The sequence below is a fragment of the Hippopotamus amphibius genome, chromosome 1 (assembly GCF_030028045.1).
Source record: "Hippopotamus amphibius kiboko isolate mHipAmp2 chromosome 1, mHipAmp2.hap2, whole genome shotgun sequence".
Lineage (NCBI taxonomy): Eukaryota > Metazoa > Chordata > Mammalia > Artiodactyla > Hippopotamidae > Hippopotamus > Hippopotamus amphibius.
In genome coordinates, this window is record NC_080186.1 from 238,889,443 (window position 1) to 238,911,237 (window position 21,795).

The 21,795-nt window shown below is 39.0% G+C and overlaps 1 pseudogene; it reads left to right on the top strand.

Moving 5' to 3' along the window:
- Window positions 1–427: 427 nt before the first annotated feature.
- On the top strand, window positions 428–20,934 carry LOC130844495 (heterogeneous nuclear ribonucleoprotein A1-like 3; annotated as a pseudogene).
- Window positions 20,935–21,795: the final 861 nt, after the last annotated feature.

The window sequence follows — 21,795 nt, forward strand, 5'->3', positions numbered from 1 at the left end:
ACTGTCTTGATCACTGTAGCCTTGTAGTATAGCCTGAAGTCGGGACGCCTGATTCCACCAGCTCCGTCTTTCCTTCTCAAGATTGCTTTGGCTATTCGGGGTCTTTTGCGTTTCCATACAAATCATAAAATTTCTTGTTCTAGTTCTGTGAAAAATGCCATTGGTAATTTGATAGGGATTGTATTGAATTTGTAAATGTAAACGTATAAAACTTAAAACATTATTGCATAAAGTCATGCTGCGGCCTACAATTGGGAAAAGCCGTTCCACCACGTTTCATCACACACCTTGGGATGCGCTTGTGCCCCTGAGCCGCCGCCACGCCACCACCGCCATCCTGGATGTGTGTGTTGGGGGGGTGGGGCTCGGGTCTGAGCTCCAGCAGCACTGGGAGGACAGCCGCTACGCAATGATGACCAGCTTCTAGATGGTGGCAAGACCCGGGGCGAAAGTGGCCCCACTGGCCGGGCAGCGCTGCCTTGCGCCGCGGCCACCGCGGGGCCGGCCGTCCTGGCAGGTGAGGCACCTGAGGCCCTGCTTACCTGAGCATCCCTGCGTGATGCAGCTGCGGGACCCCGGGAGCAGAGCCGAGAACAAGCCAGGCAGCGAGAGAGCCTCCCCTCCCCACCCCTGCAATAAAAGAGATTTGTGTGTAAAAAAAATCTGTAGATAATTTCCTTCTTCTTTCATAAAAGACTCAACTTTCAGTGTTATTTTCTGATAGCCTCCTCGCAGTTTTAAATTCTGTACTGTGAATTTTAAAAACCCTACACAAAAAAATCTGTATTGTGTATATTACATTTAAAATTTTTATGCTGTTCTCCTGTTCCTATAAAAATCCATTTAATTTAAAGAAGTATAGAGAAATCACAGGCATTATTTATAAAAATTAAAAGATTAGTGTTATTTCTTTGATGCATTTCTAATAGCGGTACTACTGAACTTACTTTAATAAGAGGGTAAGACATATACTTAATAATACCTGGAATATTTGAAATAGTCTGTCTTATTGACACTAGCTATTGCCTGAATATTATGCACTCCCATTTTTTTACATACATTTTCAAAAGCCAAGCTAAGTCAAACATAAATTCTAAATTAGATATTGATTCATATGAACTCATAATTTGATCTGATCGTTTTCTTTGAGTACTATATCAGGTACCTCTGAAAACATGTCTACTTCAAGATTATTGAGGAAAAATAGTCTTTAGCAACCAATAAACAGATTTACAAAACCTCACCATTATGAAAATCTGCTGCAGTTATCCTCCAACTGGATTCATTGCCATCTACTATTTTTGTTTATGATCTCTTAGCCAATTCCCAATCCATGTGACTCTGTTCTCATGCAAAACAATTATGATTAATTTGCAACTAAAAGTTCATGATCCACCATTTCAAATGCTTCACTGAAGCCCAAATACATGACGTCGATTGCATCCTCTTCATCCAATTAGCTTTGTAACTCTATCACACAGGTCTATCATCATGGTCTGGCATGATTTGCTTACAGATTATCCTTCAATATTTTCTTCCTTACTTCGCTCCACATTGACCTATTGCTTGGTTTTGTGTAAACATTTGTTTTATTTGAGCATGTTTACAAAGAAGAAAAACTGAAGGAAAGTAACTTGTAGAATCACTTTAATCGCTTTTTGCAAATTACACAGCCTTTAAATGAGATGCTTTGGGATCTTGGTCTTCTTTACATTTCCTTAATTTTACACAAAATCCTTTTCATGAGAATTACTAAGGAGTTATACATTATTAATTTGTGGGTACTTGCATTTTCAAAAGACTATGAAACGAGGCTAATTAGAGGAGAGGGTTTTGGCTCAGAAGGTTCATACGATAAAGCAATAGGTTCCATCACAACTCAAATAGAAAGTGAGCTAATGGTAGGGCAGAGTGGAGTAAATTAAAGAGGATCTCAGAATGTCTAGATGAGGGATACAATTAATTCATAACACATTTATGATATACAATTGCAAATATTTGAATTTTTATAAATATTTGAATGGCTGTAATATATAACGAGTTGTAAAAGTAAAAACAACCTTTAAGATTTCTTGGTACACCAACAGTCCATTCATGACAATTACTGGTAAAACCTGCAATAAGCAATAGTTTTAATGATATCAATTACCAATTGTACTGGCTCCAATTTCTTTGATAGTTAAATTGTTTCATTATATGTGAATAATCCCAAAGTACAGAAAAGTTTGTTCTTTTAATGTTCTCCTATTGACATTTGCTGATTGTATAGCAAACGTCTTTTTCTTAACAAGAACAAAGAAAGAACAAAAAAACCCTCACAATATAGCAACTGTTTTAACCTTCAAAATTATTAAAGTCTGAGAAATTGGGGATTTCCATATTACATTTCCTTTCTGTTCAGGGTAATTAAAAAACAGGTTTGCAAAAGGTAATAATTTTTTATTTTTTATCTACTTATTTTTGTTTGTTTTTTTAAGCTCTTTATTGGAATATATTTGCTTTACACTCTTGTACCAGTTTTTGAGGTACGCCAAAGTGAATCAGCTGTATTTATACATATATCCCCATATCCCCTCTCTCCCACGACTCCCTCCCCCCCTCGTCCTGACCCTCTAAGGCATCTCCCCCAAAAAGCACTTGCAAATTGAATGTCCATGTTTAAAATGATTTTGCAAACATCTTGCTTTCCCAGTTACCAAAACTATTATTTTTAAAATGAAAACATGTATATGTTTTATCTTATCCTGATCCAATTCAGTAAGAAAGTATGTACAGTTATAATTGAAGAAAGCTCTTATTTTTTAAGTCTGATTAATATCTGGTCAAGTTCTAGGCTAGGGTTTGCCCGCTAAAGGGCTTGGCAATTTGGCAGGCACGTAAGATGGTCCTATCGATGCTCACAGGGGCAGGAGGTGTTTTCACGGACAAAGAAAAGGGAAAAAACATTTCATTTTTTCCAATCAAATCACCAATTTCTGGAAAATTTTGTGAAATTATAAATGAGAAACAGTAATAAACTTTTGTGAGTTTAAGTACACATGATTTAAAGGCTACCTTGCCTGTGAGATTGGAATAGTGTAAAAGAAATTGGAAACAATGTTTTTAATAGAAACGTTATTTGTGACGCTTTCTGTCTGAAGCGTTGGATGCGCTTCACATTCGCCTGCTGCTGATGCGCTCTGTGTATTCCTTCAAGATTTAAACCAGAAACACACACCAAATCGCAAACTTCTAATCGTTATTTTCAACATTTAATGAGGAGAACTCTTTTTACTTTTTAAAGGCTCTGCTTATTGTTCTGATAAAGACTTTTAGCGATTAAGTATTTCCCATTGAAAGTATGAGTGTTTTTATGCGGTGGTCACATGAAGGAGCACAGTACACTACGACAACGACGGGCGTTTGGGTAACCCATCAGATCCCAATGCAAGATCTAAGTCTGATTTAAATTCACTAGGAGAGATTTTTAAAGGTTTCCACGTGGAAACGAAGAAGGCTAATATGGAAATAATGTGCTATCTCTTCTACCTCAAAGCACTTTTTATTATTTTAATTTAAATACTTATTTATAGTATCATTTATCTCAGGAAATACTCTCTGTTGGTTCACTGATGACAGGGGAGATATCTAATTTGTTCTCTAGAGTCCTCAGTCTCTGGAAGAACCCTTGACTTGCGACTTAGAAAACCCTGCGTAAGTGTTTGCTGCATGAATTCATGCGTTAGCCGGGGTGCAAGCGGAGCAGCCGCGGTAGGAGGTCCGTGTCAAGGGCCTGGCTTATGCTGACTGCGCTGGGCACGCCCCACATCCACGGGGCAGACTGTTGGGAAGGAAACTCTTGGTCAGGGTCACATTTCTGTCCACAGGCAGAATTTCTTTTTCACCAGGGAAGCCTCAGCTCTGCTCCTCAGGCTTTTCAACGGATTGAATCAGACCCACTCAGGTTATCGGGGATAATTTCTCTTACCTAAAGGCAACTAACTGATTATGGATCTTAGTCACATCTAGAAAATACCTTCATGGAAACATCTAGGTTAGTTTTGCATTGAATAACTGGGGACTGTAACCTAGCCAAGTTGACAAAGCAAGAAGTCTTGTGTAAATGGAATAGGCATTTTTTGGTAGTAGATAATCCATCCCTGAGAATTAAAAAAAAAAAAAGTAGATAGTCCATCTTACAGGTACCATTTATTTGGCACTTACCACATGGGCTTAAGTTTACTTGATATTAAGCTTTTCATGTATATTATCATTTTTAATAATTTTAAGAATCTTGCATTTTGTCCTCACTCTACAGAGGAGAAACTTGAGGTTAAAAAAAGGTTTTAAAATTTTCAAAGTTAACCAGCTGATGAGGGTTGAAAACTAACATATACTACTGCCAAAGCACTCACTCTTAAAAACTATCATCCTAGTATGGCGTTATTAAACAAAAATATGGCATATAGAGAAAGGGAAAAAATTGTTCAAATGCGTCACTTTGGTAAAGAATTCCAATCTCGCTGCAATATACTTTTTCCTATCTCCTGTTCTCCATGGTTGTGTTCATCCATGTCACTCCTCAAGTTTCCTGGGAAAGTGCTGAAAGAGAGTATAGGATGCTTGAGAGACTGATTATAAAGATATTCATTTTCATTTGGGTCTTGTTACAACAGAGTACTCTGAAAGCCACTAAAATGCTTTTTTAGCCAACAATGGTAGGAAAAACAAATTTTTCTTATGTGCAAAACTTATGCTAAAATTATAGATTTTTATTTAACTTTACTCAATGTTTGGGTCTGGTTTTTAGAAATATTCATGACTGAAAAGTAAGAACAAGATTTCAGCTTTTTAGCATGCAACAAATTATTTATCCATGACAATTTTTTATTCTACTTTCTCTTATTCTGCCTTACTACTTAGTTTCCTTATTTGCATAGCTGAGCCCCTAACAACCATTATGTACAAATCTTAAGTGTAGTCTGGTCTTCTAAATCATGTAGAAATAATCAAGAGAGAGATCAAAATGAACTACCTATATACAATCAAACAGGATTCTTCTTTATTACAAATTTTAATAAGTATTATCCAGCCTAAATTTACAAGACTTGGGGCTTTGAGAGTGAATTTAATTTGTGAAATTCATTATGAATCTCAACCTGTTCGTTATTTTGCAAACCTAAAAGTTATGATATCTTACTACTGAGCCCAAAGGCTGCAACTACTGAAGCTCACATGCCTAGAGCCCAAACTCTGCAACAAGAGAAGCCACTGCAATGAGAAGCCCACGCACCGCAATGAAGAGTAACCCTTACTGTCTGCAAGTACAGAAAGCCTGCGCACAGCAACAAACACCCAACGCAGCCAATAAATTAAATAAATAAATTAAATACTTTTTAAAAAAGTTGTTAAGATATCTTAAAAAGTAAAATTAGTAATCCCTTTTAGCTTTTTCATGACAAAAACAAACCTTTTTATATGATGCTAAACATAATCAAACAATTTTCTTTTATTTAATGTTAGTGCTACAATGCTAGCTGTAAGTTCTGTGAATGTCCATAAGATAGAAATGGAAGTGAACTTGTAGAAAAGTCTAAATACAGTCCGAAAAGAAGAAAGTCTTCCCAAAAGAAAGAAAACTGGAAGCAGATGCAGTGTCATCCCCTGTTATGTTAGCTCGTGCATGGTTCTTGCTGAGGAACAGACATGCAATCTGCTTTGAATTATTTGTCACTTGGCTTCTTTCTATTTCCATGCCTTATTTCGCATTTTGTTCACTACTCATTGTGTTACACAATCTACATTCTGCAAAAATAATGTTAATATAGATTCTTACCAAGGACCGGGCTATGCAGAGCCAAATTTAGGACCTTCATACACCTTGATGCTTTAGACGTTGCCACCCAACTCGACTGTTTTGGGGTCTGAGTTCCCGTGCTCTTGGCCCATCTGAATGTAAGAGTCCAATGAATTGGACTTTAAAAGGCTTATAAAATATTCAGAAAGTTTCTTGCACATCAAATAGTTCTTAAGACAGAGCATTTTGCTGAGTTTAGTGTAAATGAATCAGAAGCATATGGATTACATTTACCTTAAAATACTCCTGGGTTTAAGAATTAAGAGAAAATGTGCTTGGCAAAACACATTTTGGGTTTTGCCTAACCCAGAACATTGGAAAAGTAGTTCAAGATGTTTGACGAACCCAAAACCTGGCTGAGTTCACCCATCCCTGAACCCCTGTGGTAACAGCGCAGGACAGGCAGGGGCAGATTTTAGGTGTACAAATCCAGTTCAAGTCTATCATGGTCAGCCCAAACTGTTGGATAATTTGAGAATGCCTTACCTTGTCTGAGTCGAATGCGTGCTGTGTGCTTTAAACAGCCTCCGTTTAAGGACCGTAGAAGGTGTGTTTTATACCAAGGGTGTGGTTCTCCGTAATCACAGCGGCTTCTGTGTACCCACTCAATAGAAAAGAGAAATTGTAAGGTTTATGCTTACCTAGAGCATATCCAGAGAGGCAGAGACTTCAGCGTTAATCTCAATGACTATTCACTGGAAATAAAGAAGAAATATATCAATTATTTCTACCTTCAAAATTAACAAAAATGTGCTAAAGAAGACTATGGGCTTCCAAAAGAAGCAACATGTACTGTAGTCAATATCGTGAAATTTTATTTCCTTTTTCCAACTTGATTTTGTTCCTACACGAGAAATGGGCAGCACGTATGAGCAAGTCATTAAATTATTATTTTTGGTATAACTTTATACGGAAAGCAACCACTCATTTCTGATTTAGGGACCTGCCTGAATTGCTTTACAGGTGAATTTATGACCAAATCTTTGTAAGGAAACAAATGTGGGAAAGAAAAAGTTATTTATCTGCTGTCTTCCTTCTTCTCTTCCAATAAACAGCCAGGGAGAGACTCAGATCACTACTCACGATAAATTCCTATGAATTCATAGCTCCAAGAACTTCAAATTACAGCATAAAATATTCACCTTGTAAAATCAAGCTCATTATGTAGGAATGTTGATAACCTCCATTAAGGTAGTGTGTTAAAGATAACATCTAAAGTGTAATCTAAATGTGAGTTTTTGTAACAAGTAATATATAAATGTAAGATATATTCTTAAACTCTAAATTAGTAAATATAAATGATGTTTTATCATACAAGTTTGAGGATTAGAAAGACGTTTTCACAAAAGGAAAAAATGTTATAGAGTAACGATAGGCTATTTTCCGCAACATAAGAAATTACTAAGAAGATATAAAGATCTGTTTTTACACATCTTTATACAAAAAAGCTGTATTTTAAAAATACACTCTGTTTATTTGTCTATTACTCAAATAATAGATTACAAATAAGTAATATTTATTTTCAAACAAAAAACTAAAAGGTAATTGATTCATAAAATGTTTATATAACCTATGTGAACATGGAGAATTTATTTTTAATAACAAAAAGTAGAGCTACAACACTTTAAATAATTAGTTTTCCATCAGCCTTAACTTTCTGAAACTGGGAAACTAAAACATATTTCTATCATGCTAAAGGAATGTCATCAGTCTGCACTGAAGACCTACACTATAATTCATGGCCTTTGGATTCTCATTTACCATACAATTAACTCGATTATTCCACAAATACTTATGGAGCACCCACTATGGGCAAGACACCCACAGGGGATGGCACAGAAAAATGTAAAAGGAGACAAAAATTATATTGCCTAAGAGGGTAACAATGGGTGCTATTAGGAATCATTTATTTTATGGTGAGCTTATTTTGTTCTAAAAGATAAGGACATGTAGAACATAGTTTTCCTCAATTTGAGCTTAATGTGAATTTTGTATCATATGGAGATGATTGCATAAATGCTATGCATAGATATTATAGTGTGTGTATGAATAAATAATACAAATAAGTACAGAATGCTTAATGTTTTTATAACAGAACAGCCCTGGCGCAGGGACTAGATCTTAGCAGAAGGTAATTTCAAAGTTGGCTGTGAGAAAGATGGTCAATTATCTTAAAAAATATCTGGCTACTGGTGAAAATTACAAGGAATATAGCCTGCTTCCAGCTAAGTTGACAGAGATAAATAGAAAATATTAGCCATCCAGATGTGTGTTCCAAGAACTACATGTGACCAAAGTACCAGGAGAATTTGCCAACAAGAGCCGTGTGCTGATGTTGGAGCTTCTGGAGCAAGGCCCGTCCATCCTAACTGGTAACAAGGTTTTCAAATGATTCTTAAGCACATTAACTTTTAAAAACCACTCTTCTAAGTTCTTATCAGGAACCTCTTTGGAAAGACGACAGGGAGGGTTTTGGCAGGTAGCCAGTGAGCAGATATCGAAGAGTGCTACTCTCATGCTATATCAAGATACACTAATGCAAATAACAGTGATTTGTAAGATTGGGGGGCACACATTTTGCTATGTGTATATTTCACACTAGAGCCATTCACCAGCTATATATTGACATTTACTATAAACAGATGGGTTAATGGTACTTAGAAACCAGATACTGTGTTTCTGTCTTAACATGGCTACACACCTGGCACTCGACAGCACCTTTTATTAGGACACTAGAGAAAAAGTGAAAGAACTCAGATAGGAAGGTACATTCCCCAAATTACTGACACATGCGGCCAATTTTATCAAACACTTTACAAAGTTTCCCATCAAACATGATTATCTTCTAATTTTCTAGTTCTAATTTTCTGGTTTGGGTTATGTTTCAGTTATATGGAAAATAACATTCACAGGGAATGGTATTCTTTAACTAGCTCAGATAAACTAATATAACGGAGATTATATTTTCATTTTACTTCTTTCTTCTTTCTTTATAGATCCAGTAATAAAATAAAAAATAAAAAATAAATACAAAACCATTTGGGGAAGTGAAACAGAAAAAAGTACAGCACACCAACAGCTATCGCATTTGTAAATGCAGAATCACAACACGTAAGTAGAAATACTGAGTCGATAGATCAGGGAGTGAAAGGGACAGAAAGGCAGCATCTCCCCTAAGCACCAGTCCCGCGTAGATCACCTTCACGTTTAGCAGTTTCTGCTTGGAAGATGAGCGGTCTTCAGCCACGAATACACTCCCGTCCCCTCCGCTCCTGGTTTCGCCGCAACATACACGCTTAACCTTACAAGTTTTTCCTTTTCCCTCTGGTCTGCGAGGTGACCCTGCTGTCTGAGGCTGCCCTTACGCTCCTGTTCCTCCTCTCCCGAATCTGTCTCTTTCATACAGCCTCCCCCCTCCCTCTTCAGGCCCCTCCTCAAATCGTTCCTCTATTCACAGACAAGCGTTCATAAAAATGTCTTGACATTCACCTCCATTTAGCTCTCGCCCATTCTTTCTTCCAATCACGTATAATTGAATTCCAGCTCTACTATGCCACTAAAGTTACTCTTATTAATGTCACCAATGCTTAAACCCCATGGAAGTTTTTTTTTTTTTAATCCGTGTGTATCTTTAATTCTAATTCATTAATTTTACTTTTGAAAAAAATCTCTAAAATTTTATGATTATAATTTCGCTGATCACTGTTTGAGGAAAGTGCAGCTCTCCATCTGAAGACGTCCCTAGTTATTTTAAACTAAAGTTTTAAGGGGCACTATTACCTATACAACGCAAAACCGCAGCATGCACATATACCAGGGAGAAAAACGCTTCTAGAGACAGACAGCAGTCCCGTGCATTGAACTGTCATCAGTACAACAGCCAGATAACAGCAGTAGACTCTGTCCACAGACCATATCTTAGCACAGCGGTCCCACGACATGTTAGACACTAGCTTGCCTACCAACAGACTACCCAAGACCAGCAAATTGCCACTTCCTTTCATACCTTACTAATTTTGAAAAACGTTCACAAAACTGAGCACTTTCTTGGTGTTTTGTTGGGTTGGCAGTAAACTATGTTTTTTGACTTTACGTGAGTTCTAACAAAACTTACATAGGTACTTTTGCAATCAGATCAGATGAGATAAAAATGTATTTTTAAACGATTACTAGCGTTAACTATTTTATAGAGTTGCAATCTCCCCGTGTGTATCAAAATGAAGAAGAAAATGGCCAGCACTCTGAGTATAAGTCACCATTCTTGGTCAGTGAAAAGCCATCAAGAAAATGATTACTTCAAACCGTTCTCTGGAAACAGAGAAAATCATTTTTAAATGAATATACATAACTCATAACAAATGTTCTGGCTTTCCAGAGATAGACACTGAAGAGACAGCAGTCTACTGAAAGATGTAATAATACTCTTAATTGTCCCAGAGTTTATTTTTACCATCTTTGACCTCTTTTGACTCTTTGAGTCTCTCCGTCTTCCTCCTGCTGTTCATATACAGGTGAACAGCTGCAACCTGATGTGGGGAGTGCGAATGCATGTAAGTTTCACACGGATGTGATCATTCGTGCTGTGTGGCAACGAATGAGAAATACTTAACTTCGTATTTATGATCTATGATTTACTATATTATGCAATGTATTAGTATATAACATAAGTACCATATTGATACTAGCTATTATTGATTAATTATTTATTATTCACAAATGTCTTTTTGAGATTTTCATGTGCTGTGAAGGATCCTTTTAGCCTACTTCTCTTGCAGATTCTGGCGGAATATATAACAGCGCTAGCAGCAGTCATCATAGTATTTATTATTATTATTATTATTATTATTAATTTCTCTGGGCAGTTATTAGGATCACATTTTAACATGAAAATTATGACAATAATAAAGTAGCTTATAAGTGTTACATCACTGGGCGCTCAGTAGGCGCCAAGCGCTGTTGTACGCACCTTACATGCGTTATCTCATTTAAGAATCTGGGGCCTGAAGTATAATAATCACTATTAATAGCCCCATTTTCGGGTGAGGAAGTGGAGGCACGGAGAGAGAAAGCACATCGTCCAGGATCACAGGGGTGGTAACGACAGGGCCAGGATCTGAGTTGACGCAGTCTCTTTCTGGAGCAGTCACTCTTAAAGAACATCCAATGAAAATGAGAATTTTGTGCCATGTCATGTCAAGCGGCTTCCATAAAAGAAGATCTTTATGACACCATTTAAATACCATGTTATGCGTTCAATATTTGCAAGCAAAGAAAAGGGAGAGAATAACTTTCTCCAAGGTGAATGAAACCGAGATGGCTTTGTGGATGTGGAGACTTCTGGGCCCTTGAAGAGTGAAGAGGAATCTTTCAGGACAAAATGAGGAAGCACCTTCTAAGCAAAGGGAAGAACAAGGAAACAGGCACTGGAGTGAGAAAGGGTGATACGCTTCCAAGAACCGCAAAATCCCCCAGAACAGAAACTTCTTAGGGGAAGAGGGATGGTAGGCAGAGGCCAGAGCGCAGGGGACTTCACACGCAGTGATGAGGAGGCTGCGCTTTCCTAAAGGCAATTGTCATTGCCGGGTTTTGAGAAAGGAAGTGATGTGAAATAATTTGTCCTTTAGGAAAATCATTCTAACAGGAAGTTTGAGGGTTGATTTGAGGGATATAAGAGAAGACAGGAAAATGAATTAGGAAACACTTCCAATAATTTGGGGGAAAAAAGGTTGATGAAATTAGATGGTGATATCAGGGATGAAAAAGAAAGGATCAGTTCAAAAAATCCGAGAGGTAGAATAAAATGTGTTCTGAGAGTGGGATAAAACAGAATAGAGTCAAAATAACCCAAATGTTCTGCTTGACTAAGTACACAAGGTTGCCATCATGGAGAAGAAAGAGAAGGCATTCTCTGAAGTTTTTTTTTTAAGAACTTTTATTGAGGTATAATTGACATACAATAAACTGCATATATTTAAAGCATACAATTTGATATTTTGTTTCTTGTTAGTAATGTGTATACCGCAATCCCCAACTCCCAATTCATTCCCCCCCAACCCTCCCCGCTTCCCCCCTTGACATCCATATGTTTGTTCTCTACATCTGTGTCTCTATTTCTGCCTTGCAGACCGGTTGATCTGTACCATTTTTCTATAGTCAACATATATGTGTTAATATACGATATTTGTGTTTCTCTTTCTGACTCACTTCACTCTGTATGACAGTCTCTAGGTCCATCCGTGTCTCTACAGATGTCCCAGTTTTGTTCCTTTTTATGGCTGAGTACTATTCCATTGTATGTATGTACCACATCTTCTCTGTCCATTCGTCTGTCGATGGGCATTTAGCGGCTTCCATGACCTGGCTACTGTAAACAGTGCTGCAGTGAACACTGGGGTGTCTGAGGTTCCGAAAAGCAGCTGTGGAGTCAGGAAGGCTGATTTGGATCAATAGAAAAAGTGACATCGTAAATCCCAGCCTTGGGATGTGTTTGTGCCTAACTTTTGAAGACTTTTGAGGACTGATTGCTATTCATTATGAAAATTTATGGCAATAACACATACATTCTGTTCTTCATATTAGAGATGAACATAAGTCAAGTTTCTCAAGGAACAAAATTTTACTCCACCAAGGAAATCATAATTGTGATTGATAATTCTGCCTCCTTCCACTTTAAATCCATTGATCTTTGAAACTAGAGGACTTCCACAGTAAAATTCTAGCTATCATTGGAAGGGATTACAGACTGAGCATCATTTATGTTTATAAATATGTATTTGGGAGGACATATTACAGACTACCTGCAAGTAACAAGAATCATCCTTTATTTTAGTCCTTCTGTACGGAGTACCAGGCTCCCTTGACCGCAGAGTTCTTTTCATCCCTACCTGACAGCCTCTGGCACAAGTGCCCCTGTATCCCTTCTGGCTTCATCCCAGTTCCCAACACAAAACAGTGCGTTATGCTCAGGGCCACGCATACGGGTATCACGGCTGTAGAAAGATACAGCTGCCGATCGACAGTCCATGGATCGACGTGGACAGCGTTTGGCTTTAACAGGATTACAAATTAGAGGCGTGATGTGGAAACCCCCAGCGTCTTTAGAAACAGGAAGACTCCACATGTATCGTGCACTGCTGGCCCCTCCGGCCTGAGCTCCCCGAGGTGTTATCCGCCACACTCCTGACGGTCCTGGTTTCATTTTATGTCCTTTACGTGCTCTCACAGCTTACAGTCAGCCCTGATTTTGAAGGTTTTAGGGTTAGATTTCAAGTTTAAGGATTTAAGGTTTTTAAGATTTAGATTTTTAGGTTTAGATTTTAGATTCCAGGATTTAAGATTTTTAAGGTTTAAGAATAGCCTTACATTTGGAACCAGATGTGCTGTCTTCCAAATAGACTGAAGAGATGCTAAGAAAAATTGAGTCAGTACTATCTGGATTGTGCCTAAAGCCTACCAACCAAGCCTATCAAACAGTAACTGCTGTTAACAAGCCTAAAGAAAAAAAGATAATTTGGTCTGAGTGCTCTGTTAGACGTATTTGGGACAAAGGAAGTACATTTCTATGCAAGTTTTCAAGATATTAAAAATGAGACAAAAACTAATGAGAGAAAAAGAGAAATTTAGTTCATGGACCTAAAATCACTATATTTAAAATATAGAATAAATAGCTTCTCTCATCTCAAATGATAAAAAAAAAATCCTGACCTCTTAATATTATTCTTTTTAAAAAAATTTTTTTATTATTAATTTTATTTATTTATTTATTTATCTGCTGCATGGCTTTCTCTAGTTGTGGTGAGTGGGGGCTACACTTCGTTGTGGTGCGCTGGCTTCTCAGTGCAGTGGCTTCTCTTGTTGTGGAGCACTGGCTCTAGGCATGCAGGTTGCAGTAGTTGTGGCACATGGGCTCAATAGTTGTGGCTCTCAGGCTCTAGAGCGCAGGCTCGGTAGTTGTGGCGCACGGGCTTAGTTTGCTCCGCGGCACGGGGGATCTTCCCGGACCAGGGATCGAACCCGTGTCCCCTGCATTGGCAGGCGGATTCTTAACCACTGCACCACCTGGGAAGCCCTTAATATTACTCTTTAAAACTCTCCTTCCTTGATCCTTCTTTTTTCCCCTTTTAAAAAGAATTTTATTGAGATATAATTGACATACAATAAAACTGCATATATTTAAAGTGTAAAAGCTGATTTTTTTCTTATTATCTTGATCCATTTGTGGCAGTTTTAACCTCTTTGATCATTAAATATATTACATGATATTATGTGGCACCACATTATTATTTTTCAGCTTATTTTTTCAACAAATATTGATTAAACACTATAATCCAGGTACGGCATGACAGGCTGGATATACACCAGTGACAACAGGAGAAGGTCTGTGTCCCTGCACTTCAACATACAGTGGAGGAAGTGGATATTAAACAAGTGAACGCACAGCTGCCCTGAAGCAAGAGGGATTCGCACAGCGGAACTGTCCGACGGCAAGGATGTAGTTCTCACTGTGGAGTTAGGCAAAGCTTACCTGAAGATGTGACTCCCAGGCTGAACGCTGAACTTCCTATTGGGTTGACCGCTTAGCAAAGTGAAAAGTGTGGGCACAGGGTTATTGTAAACCCACGAGGGGCTGCAAAGGCCCCGCAGCAAGGCGAGCTCCGCTTCCACAGCCTGAGAAGCAGAGCCGGCGCCAGTCGCATCCCTCCCCTTTTCTCCCCGTAGGTGGGGTGACAGAACAGCTGCAGTAGAAGCTGTGTGTGCTTGATCAGCCCATCACAAGGCCTGAAACAAATGTCGGAGCACGAGAAGAGCGTCACATAACAAAAACAGCTCGGCGACCCCTTCTCCGCGGTTCGTCTTTTGCTCGCCTCCAGCGTGGTGGCCAGAGAATCCCCACAGTCGGGCTCACTCCTGAGCATCACCTGTGGCATCTCAGCTAGGTCTTTCTGGACTTCTTCTGGGTCTGCTTAATGCAGAGAGCTAGTTTCAGAATTGTTCTAGGACAGTCCACGCTGTTTCTCAAGTTCGTCATTTTGATGATGGAACAAAAGGCAAGAGTAAACTATTTGGAATCTGCCCAGGTAATAAAAGAAACCTGGGTTCAGTTTGCAGTAAATTTTGTGAACTAGAACATGTTGCCAAACAAAGCTTTGTTTCTCCACCATAAAGGTAGAAACAGCACAAACCTATGTGACGTTTAATGATTCTCTGGAGATTACATTTTATTTAGGAAGGGAAATCCAATATAAGACAAAATTATAGTATGAATAAATTCTAACTAGTTTATGGGTTTCGGATCAGAGTTATACAACGCTCAAGGTGACGTTCACGTACTTCACATTTCAGTAAGCAGTTTTGATTTACTATGTACGACCCAATAGAAAACGTGTTTTCATAAAGTGCTGCAGAATAATTCCATGTAAAGGTGAGGTAATCAACCCCTCATAGCTTAACAAGAAAGGTTCTTGTTGAATCAAATACTCTTGAAATCAATTATATGTGTGTGTGTAAAATGCATTCATTATTAGCATGTCAGCATCATAATTTTCTCATTTGAGATAAAGGTTTTTGAGTTAGATTACCTTGAAAGGGACTTCTGGACCCCCAATTTTACTATTCAGGGCATACATACAAACTACATGAAAGGTTTGAAAAACTAATATGTCCATTTGGGAGATTTTCCTCAGTTGGCAAATAAGGGAACTTAACTGAGGTTTAGAAGTGCTAAGCGATTTGCCCTGGGTTACTAAATATAAAAAAGAGACTAAGGAGAATGTTCTTATGTACTGTTTTTTCAATCAAACTAGTGGATTTAAATAGAAAATCCAATGGAATTCCACAGACTTGCCCTACAAACCTTTAAAGATAATAATCTCTAAACAAATGAATAGCATTTGGTAATATGAAAACATGCTTAAGTCTCTCCATTTTTTAGCAAAAATATCCCTTGGCCTCTTTCCTGTTTCCTATCGCAATATCATATAATATATGAAAATTTTAACAATACTTAACAGGGTGATTAGGGAATGCGTGAGTCTGCTAGAGGATCTGGTGCAATCCTACTTCAAAACAAACAAAAAGCATGTTAGGCCTGAAGGGAACCTGAAAGTTCTCAAGGGCCTCAAGGGAAGAACCAAAAGTAACGGAAACAACGTGCACTCGTGATGACATCAGGGGCTCCTAACGAAATGCAACTGACAGTATCAGGCTGGTTTCAGTGGCAAAACAGAACCTCCAGTATTTTTGTCTTTGTTGCCATTGAAACTTTTTTTTTTCTTCCTGTATTTCACCCAACAGTCACAAATAAAACTGTTGTCTCAGATGTTTCTTTGTCCAAAGGACAACGTTACTGGTGCCAAATTTACTAAATGTCACAAAATACACATATTTAAGGCGATGTCTTGGAAGATTGGAGTGTTTTATCCTTCTAGAAGCAGACTTAAAATGCTAGCTTATCTGGTCAATTTAAAAGCAAACAAGAATAGTTTAAAATTTAGAGGCAGCGTTTTCCAGGGAAAAGTGTTATTGTGAGTAGAGATAACGCCCTTGGTGGTGGAAATGTGTTTGACAGGCGAGAGAGAGAGCCTGTTTAATTTTTAAAGTTTTATAATAGTGAGACTTTTGGTATGGCATCTATAACTCCAATCATATGATTTATAAAATTACCTTGAAGCACACAGAAAGGATTAACTATATTCTCTGTGTAACCTCAGATATGCAGCAGTCTTTTCTGTGGATCAACTGTAAATTAAAAGTAGTATTACTGAGGTACATTATTAATAAGGTATCTTTTAAATGCATACTTTTAACCATTTTGTGAGATACTATTCTAATCTACAATTCGATTTTGTGTTCATGTGTCGTGACAACTTCACCTAGCAAAGATGGTATGATTTTCTGCCATAAAGGATGGTAGCCTTTCCCCTCCTCTCCGTACTCCTTGTCACCCTTCCTTCCTTTACCCATGCCACCAAGCTGAGGTCTGCATGCTTCATTTGGTTTCGATGACCAATTAATTTTATAAACTTGTGTAAAAGTTTCAGAAACAAGTTATATTTAGTAGGCTTGCATGGGTCACAAGTGACAGAAAGATAGTTCTCTTCTTGTCAATAAAAGACCAACCCAAGGAAGGAATCAATAAAAAATTTCACTCAGTTCATGGCTCTCTCATAGTTGATCCATGCAAAAGCTCTCTCACGTTCGTAGTCATTTGTTACACGCTTTCCCTGTGTTCTATCTCCAGTCCCTTCCCCTCACCCTGAAGGCAAATACCCTAACTTGGTTTAATGTGTATTGCCCCAATAATGCCTGAACTTTTACTTTATGTAAGTGTTATGTGTGTCGATCTGTTTCTTTACTTTCTTCCTTAATATTGTGCCTTTAAAATCCTTCCTTGCTTATCTATACAGAGAGTAAATTTTACAGAACGTAGAAATGTGTCTTGCAGTCCTGGTCCTGCTATTAATTTATTTTGTGACCTTGAATGAGTCATCTACATTTTTATGTCTAAATTTCCTTGTTAAAAAAAAAATGAGGAGATTGAACTAGAATATGCATCAAGTTTTAGGAATAAACTATATCAAAAGAAAAACATTCCATGGGTTTTGGGAGTTACTGACATGGATAAATCCTACAGATACATTGGGGGGAAACGTTGAGAGAAGAGAAGGCAAACAACCTTGCCAGTTGGCGAAGTTGGAGAACCTGAGGCACCAAAGAGGATAAGAGGAAACCAGAGGGGTCTTGGCAGGAACTGGCATTAGATCTTAAACTGCATGTAATGACATCCACATGGGCTGCCTTGATGACATTACCTTCAGCCACTCACAGCTGAGGTTAAGGAGTATTAGTCAGGTTCTCCAGAGGAAGAGAACCAATAGGATGTGTAGAGGTACATAAGAGGAGGTCTATTATGAGAAGTGGCTCACGTGATTGTGCAGGCCAAGAAGTCCCACAGCTGCCTTCTGCAAGCTGGAGAACCAGGAAAGCTGTTGGCATAATTTCATCTGAGTCCAAAGGCCCCAGAACCAGGAGAGCCCAGTGTGAGGCTGAAGGCTACGGTAGGGCTGCTGCTGTGAGTGCTGGCGTCCAAAGGCCCAGCACGCAGGAGCTCCAATATCTGAACTCCTTCCCCTTTTTGTTTCTTTAGGGCCCTCAATGGATTGGATTTACTCAATCAACTCAGTCAAATGCTAATCTCTTCCAGAAACACCCTCACAGACCCACCCAGAAATGTTTTACTAGCTATCTGGGCATCTCTTACGGCAGCCAAGTTGACTCAAAAATTAACAATCCCAGCAGGAATCGCGAAATGTAGATCCTTGGGAAGTGAAATGAGAGGAGGTGACGTGCCTTCCAACCAGAAAACAGAGCCCACAGCAGCGTAAATAATAGGTCTTTGAGGATGGATCAGGAAGGCTTTCTTGGATGTCCAGTATGCAAATAGGTAGCCTTGGGGAAGTTTTTTCACCTAATAAAGGCCCGTTCAGTATGTATTTGGGAATCAAGGAAAATCAGTATATTTTATGACTAAGTTTTACATAACATCCTGGAAAAGAAAGGATGCACCAATGGTCGTAGTGAGGGGAAAGGGTTTATAAACTAATGGTGACCTGAAATTCCTAGCCTTCCTGCAGATGTGCTTGTATGGCTTGATATTTCATCTTTGGAGTAAATTTAACACTTTAATATAACTTTCTGTTAAATAGTGTCCATTATTAAAAATAAACCCCAGGGATATCAGAGAAGAGACTCCTTTTAACATATATCAGAGAAAAAATATGATAAGTCTATTCACTAAAATGTTTCCGACCATTTTCAGCTCCTTGAATTTTGCCGTACTTCTGCATTTAAGATGTTACATTTCCACTGGATCACAGATAACTTTTGTTAGAAGACATTACCCTAAAATTACATCAGTCTTAAGGGGAGGAGATATTTTTTGACAAGATTTGTTTTAAAATGGGGGGTGGACTTTAATTGAAATTGAAATTTCCCTTTGAGTATGCAATATTTATGCTACTTATTCGTTGTATTCTATAAAATGTCTGAGTTTCTGGTGATAAAAAATCCTGCCAGAAAGACTGTTATTTCCTGGAAATGGTTCCTTATGTTTAAACTAAATGAATTTAGAATAGTTTCCAGAAGAGTCATCATCTAAGCAAGGAACTCTGAGCACTTAAACTGAAAACCACTGCCAGTGACTGTCTACACAGTCTGACTGTAGGGATTTGGGTCTAAATGAGCCACATTGGCTGTTTACAAATAATGATGACTCCATTCTGTGTTTCACTGGGCCTATACTAACATTTCCTAAAGGAGGGAAAATGGTTGGGTTGAATATGTCAATATTTATTTAAATAATTATCTCTTGAGTCAGCTGCCCTTAAATGGTGCATGTGTCATTGCTAAATTTAATTCAATAATTACTTATTGTCATTGTCTGAAATTAGGCATTGGGTTAGATTCTTAGGGTTCAAAGGTAAACGAGGTATAAAACCTCAAGAAATTCTCTTCGTTTACCTTCTCAATATAGCTTGATTAAATTCTCTTCTCACCCACCTCACACTCCCCAGGTGCAAACCCCCATTATCTCTAGCCTGAACTACTGCTGGAAGGTCCTCACTGATCTCAATGTACATCCCACTCATTCTTTATGCTGCAAAGTGGTTGTTTACGATGCCAGTTTGATGGTGCCTCTGCCGGTTTCCAATGTCTTCTCATCGTCCTGAGGATAAAGACCTAAACCTGGACCGCAGCCTGCACAGTCCTGCGTGGCCCATGGTCCCTGACCACCTCTAGCCTCAGCTTTGGCCTCTTTCTCTTCCTGTCTATACACTCCAGATGCATGGGAGTGTTCTGTTTTAATTCTTTAAGCGTACTATGCTCCTACCTGTCTCTGCCTACCACACGAGCACCTGTCTCCCCTTCTCCCCTACTTGCAAATTTTGCTGTGGATCTTAGCTCAAGGAGCACTCTTTTTTTTTTTTTTTTTTCAAGAGGGTATTAAATCATTTATTGATTACACATGATACACAAGCTTCACTTCCATCTATAACTTGCTTTACACTTTCCACAGAACAGAGACTAAAATAACCTCCTATACAATTAGGCACAAATACAGTCCTTGAGGTTTTTTGCCCACACACGCGTATTGTCTGAGACACGTTTTCTTTGCAGCAGCCGGGCCCGGCCACCACTGTGCTTGGCTGAGCTCACAAATCTGTTGTAACCTGTAGCTCTGCTGCCACTTCTCTGGCTCTCCTCTCCTGCTAAGCTTTGCTTCCTGGCAGCAATTAAAACCTTCTGCCACTGCCGTAGCTACTGCTGCTGCTGGAACCGCCACAACCAAAGAGGGCCGTCTCGAGAGAAGATTCTCAAAGACCTGGTGCCCATTCAAATGTGAAAAAGATTTTTGTTGGTGGCATTCAAAAAGACACTGCAGAACATCACCTAAGAGATGATTTTGAACAGTGTGGGAAAACTGGTGACTGAAATCATGACTGACCGAGGCAGTGGCAAAAAGAGAGGCTTTGCTTTCGTAACCTTTGGTGACCGTGACTCCATAGACAAGACTGTCATTCGGAAGTGCCACACTGTGACTGGCCACAGCTGGGAAGGAAGGAAAGCCCTGTCTAAGCAAGCGATGGCTAGCGCTTCATCGAGCCAAAGAGGTCGAAGTGGTTCTGGAAACTTCGGTGGTGGTCGTGGAGGTGGTTTTGGTGGGAAAGACAACTTTGGTCGTGGAGGAAACGGCAGCGGTCCAGGTGGCTTTGGCGGCGGCCGCGGTGGTGGTGCATGTGGCGGCCGTGGCGATGGCTGTAGTGGATTTGGGGTAATGATGGAAGCCGTTTTGGAGGTGGCGGAAGCTATAATGATTTTGGCAAGTACAACAATCAATCTTCAAATTTGGGACCCATGAGAGGAGAAAAGCTTGGAGGCAGAAGTTCTGGCCCCTATGGTGGTGGAGCCAATACTTTGCCAAACCACGAAATCAAAGAGCACTCTTCAGGGCGGTCTTTCTTCTGCACGTGCCCCTCAACCACTTCCCGGCTGCAGAGCGCCTTGCACGTTTCCTTCAAAGAACATGTCCTCATGTGTGATAATCATGCCTTAGGTTACTTACGTCTGTTTCCCTCACTAGACTTCAAGTTTCCATCAAAATATCTCTGTTTTGTACTGTTGTTTCTCTGATAACTTGCAGAGTTCTTACATCCTAAATAAAATGGAAGGAAGAAAAGAATGGAGGGAGAGAGGGAGGGAATCACCTCACTTGCCAAGAATTTATTGTTTTGCCTTATTTTGTTTTGTTTCTGTTGTCAGGGTGGATGTTAAAACACGGATATGTTTACTTTAAGTGAAATCAAATGGTGTCCGAAAATCAGAATATATATCAAACATCATTAAGAAGAACTAATTTTCTTGGCTTCTCATTTTCTCACGTTTCATACAGGACTGAGATCTGGCAAAGCAATCCTAAAATCATGTGCTCATAAAAAACTAAATTATTTTATGATACAGAAATTAAAATTTATTAATCCCATTTCTTTGACCTGAGGGTCAATGAATAGAACTGTGGAAACTTTGTCAAGTAAAAGTCCTCCATACCTCTTAGGACAATGAAAAGGATTTTTAAGAAATATATTTGGTCACTGGCAAAGCCCATTAACAATTCCCAGGAAATAAAAATAGAACCTGGGTAATAAAACAAAGTCTAACTTTTTTTTTTTTTTTTAACCTTTGTGCTTCGTCTAGCTCCTCTTGCTCACAGGGTGCTGCGGGCAGAGGCCTTGCACCGGGCCCGTGAGAGCAGAGTGGGTTTCCTAGCATGAAATGGCTGCAGCCTTTAGCTCAGAGCCGGGGACCAGATGCAGAAGCGCCGCGCTCCAATCTGCAAGTCCAGAGGGCGGTGGTGGGCCACGTGCAGAGACGCTGCACCCCTACTGCCATCTGGGGCGAAAGCG